General features: G+C 45.9%; 1 protein-coding gene across 3 annotated transcripts in view; it reads right to left on the minus strand.

Moving 5' to 3' along the window:
* BCORL1 (BCL6 corepressor like 1) overlaps nucleotides 1–6,318 on the minus strand; it is a 962,450-nt gene extending 956,132 nt beyond the window's left edge. For 2 of the 3 annotated variants that reach the window (XM_086918805.1, XM_086918802.1), the window contains exon 1: nucleotides 6,152–6,318. The gene's annotated coding sequence lies outside the window, so the exon portion shown is untranslated. The remainder of the gene's footprint in view (nucleotides 1–6,151) is intronic. The other variant, XM_086918799.1, reaches the window with a different exon arrangement.
* Nucleotides 6,319–7,212: the final 894 nt, after the last annotated feature.

Below are 7,212 nucleotides of genomic sequence, written 5' to 3' on the forward strand. Positions count from 1 at the left end.
GCATCAGCAAGTAATTGGCACATTTGCGAAAGGGCCTTGTCATGCTACTTGTGTGTTATCCCAAATTCCAGTATGTCATCACTGTAATTGAAAGCATGTGTGACAGGTTGAAATTTTCGGCAGATAACATCCTGAAATATCTCCGCAGCCGAAGATACCCCAACCCTCAGTCTTTTTTGTATCTGAACAAACCAGCAGAAGTTGAAAAAGTAATAATGTACCTACAGTTTGCCTCCAGGTCGAGTTCATGATATCCTTTCTTCAGCTCAAGACGGGAGAAGACTTTGGCTCAATTCAGCTGCTTGATCATGTCCGCGATGTGGAGACCAGGATGTATTTCTCTCTTGATTGCTTTGGTGGCCTTGTGCATATCAACACAAATGCGCAATGCTCCCCATCTGTCCTTTTTTAGAACCAAAACTATGGGCGAAACCCAGAGCGTGGGACCAGTGGATCCTTCAATGTTGTCATGCTTCAACTGTGTTTCTTGTTCTTTCTCAATGGCTACTTGTAAGTGGAAGAGGACTTTATGGTGCCATTGGGCAAAAGGAAGAATTTCCTAATTAATATGAAGTTGCACTTTCAACGTTTTGAGTCTTCCAAGGCCAATAAACAACCACGGGAACGGACTAACAATTTCAGGCTGAGCATGGATGTTGTAGTTCAGAGATATCAGTCCCATGTTAGCAGCAGTGGCAGAGCTAAATAAGCATGCACTCGATGAATTTCCTTGAAGAACATGAATTTATGCTTGCACCAATGTAGTTTTGTGTCTCATGGTTGCTGTGAATAACACTTGACTCTGTAACGTTTTAGACGCAGCCCACGTGTATACCTTCGTGTTTGTTGGGGTAAGGCATGGCACATGAGACAGGCTGTTAAACGTTTCAACTGGCATTATATTTATCAATGCACCACTGTCTATAATGAAGGTTATGGGGTAACCGTTCACCTTTGATATAATTTTAGGGCACTGTCCAAATAAAACGTTTCGCCCCGTTTAGTGCTTCTCTTTTGACTTTTGATCTTCTTTGCAAGCAGCGAATCTTACATGTTCATGTCGTTCTTTGGTAGATATCATCAGTGCACAACCATCTTCTTCACTAGCGCTTGATCGTGGCATTGAAGAACCTATATATGATGAATTTGACAACAATTGACTGTTTTGTTTCTATTTGTAACTGATGTCGACTTTGGGCCTTGTGGGCGTGGCAAGAATGCTTTTGGAACGTTCTGGCACCCATTTCCTCTTCTCGCTGTGACATATTTGGTTTCTCTTTCGCTTTGCAGACCATTACAAAGTGGTTTTCTTTATGGCAGCCTTTGCATGTCTGTCCATGGTTGGACATTTACCTTCATGGGGAAATTAAAACCCACATTAAAAGCATAACTTTTCTTTCTTTGGAGAAGTGGACCTGGACGCATCTGTTCTGTGTTTATGCTTGTTTTTCATGATCAACGCTGATTCATTGCACTCTGTTCCTGCTTTTAAATCAGCAGCTGGTCGATCTGCTCTTTTTCTTCTGACCTTGTAGCCATTAGCAGTTTCTCTAAACTGAGTGTCTCACTCAATATGCGTCTTCTGAGAGAGTCTGAGAGACAATTAACAAAGATTCTGAGGTGCATGGCTTCTTCATCATTGAAAATTACAAAACTTACAGCGTTTCATAAGTGTGGTAAGTATCTCAACAAACTCCTCCATCGTTTAAGCAGCCTCTTGTCATGCTTGATTGAAGATGTACCTTTCATACTCAACATTCAGCATCGGATTGAACATCGCTTCTAATGCTTCTTTCATCTATTGGTACGAAATTGAATCAGTTTCTGAGACTTTCTTTGGCACTTCTTTCACTTCGTCAACATCAGCAAGGTTTTTCAAGTATTTAATGATGTTCTTATCGTCTTCCTCTTCCGGAGCATCTCTGAAATCATCAAATGTTTCACTCCGTGCAGCCCACCTGGCACAGATGTTCTGTTTCTTTGCACTGTCAAACGTTGGTGGTGGCATCAGTAATGTGGCTATGTTATATTTCGCGCTTCCGCCTGCTGACGTTGGGAGTATACACTGTTCAGGCAGAGTTAGTTGCACAGGATGCCACCTGCAACTTCTGCATGCATCTGCATTGCACTTGACCGGTCATATCCTATTGAAGGTTGTGTGGCGTTTTAATCGCCGGTGCCGATAAGTACGTTTCTGTTTGTGTACCTGGTCGTCATTGCTTTCAGTGTTTGCTTCATATGGATAATGGCTCTGGGTTTTGGCACAGCACAGTATCTCTGCCGGCAGCCTTACCAGTACATTTCTGACAGGCTTCTGAATGTGCTCCTCTACTAGAAAGAAAGCAAGGATGAAAAATAACCTGAAAAAGAGTGAGACAAATGGGCAGGGAATGTCTGATAGGAGATGAAAGTGGTGGAATCAAGACCACCCAGTCTTGTTATTTGGCAACACCCTAATTTGATATCGCTACCCGCAGGCTTCTGAGCTAAACTTTGGGCACCGGCACTTATTCTTTTACAAAGTAAGCACTGAGAAGTCCTTGTGCATTAATCCCCATTGGATGCAGTGCCATGACTGCCACTTGATCTAGAGTCATGCTTAAGACTCAGGCTATAGTGCCATGGCAGAGTGCCAAGAAATAACATTACCCTAGATGTTATGCAGCATAAGATATAGTATTCACATTTGAATACAATGGGACCAGCATACAGCTATTGTCTAGGACAGAAATGTGTATAAGAGCCCAGGGTGCAGCTTTCAAGGAGTTAATTTTCAGCTAGAGAATAATTATGAAAGGAAAATGACAAAAGTGGGAGAAGTATGTCAAAGTGAGCGCGTAAAGGTGTTAATAGAAACCGCAGTTAGAAGTAAAAGTATTATAAATTAAATAGTTAAGTTGGAACAGACTACTAAGGGTGTTTTATGATTGTTTATTAATTGCAGATTGTTCCCTGATGAAGGTTCAGAGAGCACCGAAATGCATTGGAATGTGTATACACGTATTATAGAACTAAATAATGAAATCATGTGAATGAAACATGTTGACAACAAGAAAATTACGAACGAAGAATAAATTGAAATATTGATGAAACAAACAAAATAAGCGATATTTAATTGAAGCATGAATGAATTGCACAGGCTTAATAGAGTTCAGCATCAACCCAGTGCCTAGGGCGACAGCCTTACGATCAGTAGGTCTGCAACTTACGGATTTCTCTAACACACTCCAGGAGGGGAGTGATACTCTAGAGCACGGATAAAACGGGCAAACACAGAGCAGTGCATATCCCACAACCAAAAACTGAGAGAAGGCAATATCTGCTAAGCGTTCCCTCCTGGAAAGCTGCTGTTCTGTGTCACCATTAATTATGAAATTTGATTATTAGGAACCAAAAACCTAAGTATATGCTCCAGGTAAATGTATCCCCACATCATCACGGAAATTCCTGCTTTAGATCAAGGAAGCTGAAGCAACGCCCAAGGAAATAAAACCAGTATCATACTCCTAGTCAGTCTCTATTCATACACCATCCCCTCGCCAGAAGCATTTTACTAAAATTATTTAGGACTAGAATTTGCAAGGACCATCATATTTTACTATAATGATATGCATGATATACTTATTTATACAAGGTTTCACCCTTTCACCCTTTCACCATCATCTATTGGTCTGTTCTTGTGTCATTCATGCCAACGCAGCATAAAGCATTGGGCATTAGGTTAGCCTGCAACAGCCACTGGCTTACTTCACTGAGTGACAGTATTTTGCCATTTCACAAGGAGCAGATCCATACAAACTAGATCCCTTCAATGTCAAAGACCACTGTGGTAATGTGTGCATTTTGGGATTTTTTTTCTTCTTTTTAACCAATTTGTTTTAGAGTGAGGAAGGTCCTGCAGCTTCCTCAAAAATAATATTTTCCCAAAAAAACATGAGAAAAAATTAAGCATTAAAGCCAACACCAGATTTGTTGGATTTGCCAAGGCTTGTATTGTAATGAAGTTTTTCTAGTTCACGTTACACAGAAAGCTTCACTTATGCAATGAGGAACAGATGTGTATTTCGTACTACCGAGCTTACAACTGTGTGTATCTTTAATTACGTCATGTTCATAACATCCAACAGCGTACATTAGAGAGAATGTTGGACGCATCCAACACGACTAGACCTTGCAGTTAGTTATCATCACTTAAAGCAGACCTAAGATGTAAATAACTAGCTACTGTGCCGTCCAATTGTATTTGCTACCACCACTTGCTTTCCAAATATATACTTCTGTTAGTACGGGGGCCACCTACAGGCCGGGAAAATGAACAAACGACATGTTACATACCGTCCTACGTTCTTAGCAGAAAAAACGAACTGATCCCACACCTCACAGAACTAAAAGAACAATGTTCATTCCAGTTCAGGACACTGCCAGCACTTGTTCACATCGGTCTGCGATGGCAACCTCGGAATCGTTTGAACAGCCATCCTCTGACTACGAAAAGGACTGCGATGTAATACCATAAAGACTCTGCGATATTGTGCTATATGCATGTCAGTAATAAAAGACCTATCGGGGCCCGTGGTACACGAGGTATACGCCACGGCTGCAAGCCACAACCCTGGAAATTGTATGGTGCAATTGTTGTTCTCGGTGAGGCAGAACTTATAAGTCCCATCATTGGTAGGTTTGGTGGGAGGCAGAGATGGCCTTTTAGTGTGGCCCACTCAGATCGCATAAAGTTTGTGGCCTAGAGAGCACAACAAACAAGGGGAGGCTGTACAATAGGATTATGTATATCTAACTAGCAATAAACAAATCCGCAGGTACGTTTCGCTGTAGTACGCATATTGCACTAATGTGAAGAAAAGTTGAGGCCACACCACAAGTTATGACTGCCGAATAAGACATATTCAAAAATGGTGATATTGACGCCTCGGGAGAAAGAACGATACCTCTTTTGCTAATACTATTCTAATGTAGTACAGGAGACCATTGTCAGGCTGTATCAGGGGAAGGCAGTGCCAATGTCTAAGAAGGGTAGGAAGCGGCGGGGTCAGTGCTCTTGTGTGAAGCATTGCTAGTGTCTGGCAGTAAGTCTATTCAAACGGTATATGGGCATAGGCTGCCAATGCCTGGGTTCAAGATCGGACAAGACCTATAGAAGAGAAAGAATATTAATTGTTCTGCTAGTACTGGTCGAACGTAGCACAGGAGACCACTGCAAGGCTAGATCAGAAGGCAGCGCTAGGTTCTACCAAGGAGAAGGCAGCTGCAGGGTCAGCCCTCGTGTGAAGCATTGCTTGTGTCCAGTATAAAGCACATTCGACTGGTATATGGGCATAGGCGGGCACTGTCAGGGACCAGGACAGGACCTATGGACGTAATGCCCTTGATTGAAATTGGGGGCGGGGGTACTACCTTCGTCTACAAAGTCTACAAAGTCAGCAAAGGCAAGGTATGGTGATTGGAGGGGGGAGTGGGTAGGAGGGGGGGGATATAATGCCTATCTCTACGTTGCTGAGGAACTACCAGAGCTTATTTAGGTCACACTAAAAGAGTCATGGTGGGGGCGGGGGCACACCACAGAGGGGCACTCCAGTGGTGTGGGGGGGGGGGGGGGGGCACGGAACGATGACGGGGGTGTTCTGTGACATGGACTCTAAGGGGACCCTGGTCCCCGATAGGCGGTGAGGTGTTGGGTAAAGAGGCGGTTGTGTGACAGCGGCGTGACCCCCACAGCCCCCTGCTTCAACCGCCAATGTTCATGGTGCCTAAAGGTGGCCTCGAATCGACCCCCCCTCCCTCGCTACCCGGGACGTGTGGCATCTCACATAAGGACTGCGCGAGAGGCCGGGGGCTTGCTGAGGGGACCGGGGTCACCTCGACGGGGCCCCGGGTACCAGGCTCCGGGGTCACGACTTTAGCAGCCTAACTTGTTGGGGCTCGTTGTAAACCCCGCAGGATATCGGAGGGCGCAGCCTCTGGGGAGCGGGGACTGCCGATAACCCCACTCCCACAGGAAACGGCCGGCGACCCTCCGCCGGCTCCACACGGATTACGTGCTCAGCCCTCAGCTCCCCTCTCTTCGGGAGCAACGGCCGCCCCCGCCATTACCTGCCCCGGCTCCCGGCCCGCCTCCCTCCAGCTCCGCACTCACCCGAGGCCCGGAGAGAGAGTGCCTGCCGGTACTGCGCGTTCTTCTGCTCCTGGCCCTGCCGCTCGCAGCGCTTCCTCCTCAGCCGCTGCTCCTCCTCCTCCTCCGGGGGCAGCGCGGACAGTGCAGCCCGACCCAGGGGCCTCTAATAGCAGCGACCGGACACACCCTGCGCCTCCTCCCGCACCTACCCCTGACCCCGCGGGGCGCTGGCAGCGGACATGACACAGTCAGGAGCGACGCGGCACCCGGCAGCCAGCGAGGGGAGCACAACTAGTTCGCAGCGTCCCGCCTAAGCCCGGGCCCCGGAGCACCTCAGGGGGCACCCCCGTTACCATAATACTAACGTTGACTCTTAAAACGCGATCACAAAGCATGCCATTTACCAAACCCGGGACTCGTCTGAATGGCAGATGTGCGATAGTGTATATAAATACAACTGGGCATTCTTTGGTAGCCCGTGCAGCACCTGTTCCTTGTGTGAGCAAGACCGTCATGTGAGCCCGAGTGTTCAGTCAAGGCCATTGTTCATCTACGGGGTGACTTATGTTCAATGTGATGGAAATTACACCAAGGGGAAGGGATTTCAGGGGGCCATTGACACTATATAGTACAAGACACGCTGACATGTTGTCAGTTGAAGAAGCTTGCACTGCTAACTGTGCTTTACCCTGTTATGCAAGAAACACTCGCAGTGCAGTTGTCTGTGAAGCACGTTATCTGTGTCATTAAGGGAGGTCTGTAGGCTTTCTGTGAGGAACGATCTACTGCTTTTGGCTATGCCAAGTAAACCTTCTTTGTGTGTGAAAGAAGCTTGCACTACTGCTATCCATGATTCACTGCTTTCTTGTGTAAAGCAACCTTTTAGCCCCTTTGCTGTGGTTCCTGTGAACCTGTTGGCTCTCAAGTGATGATGAATAAAGTGAGTTAAGAATAAAACCATTTTGGGAAGGGAATGAAGGTTTTGAAAGAAGGTAACACCAATTGAAGTCTATGGCATGGAGGCATGTACCTTAGTGGGAGGGAGAATATAACAGAAAATAAAGCAACACAATCCAACCAAA

The sequence above is a fragment of the Lissotriton vulgaris genome, chromosome 4_1 (genome assembly GCF_964263255.1).
Source record: "Lissotriton vulgaris chromosome 4_1, aLisVul1.2, whole genome shotgun sequence".
Taxonomy (NCBI): domain Eukaryota; kingdom Metazoa; phylum Chordata; class Amphibia; order Caudata; family Salamandridae; genus Lissotriton; species Lissotriton vulgaris.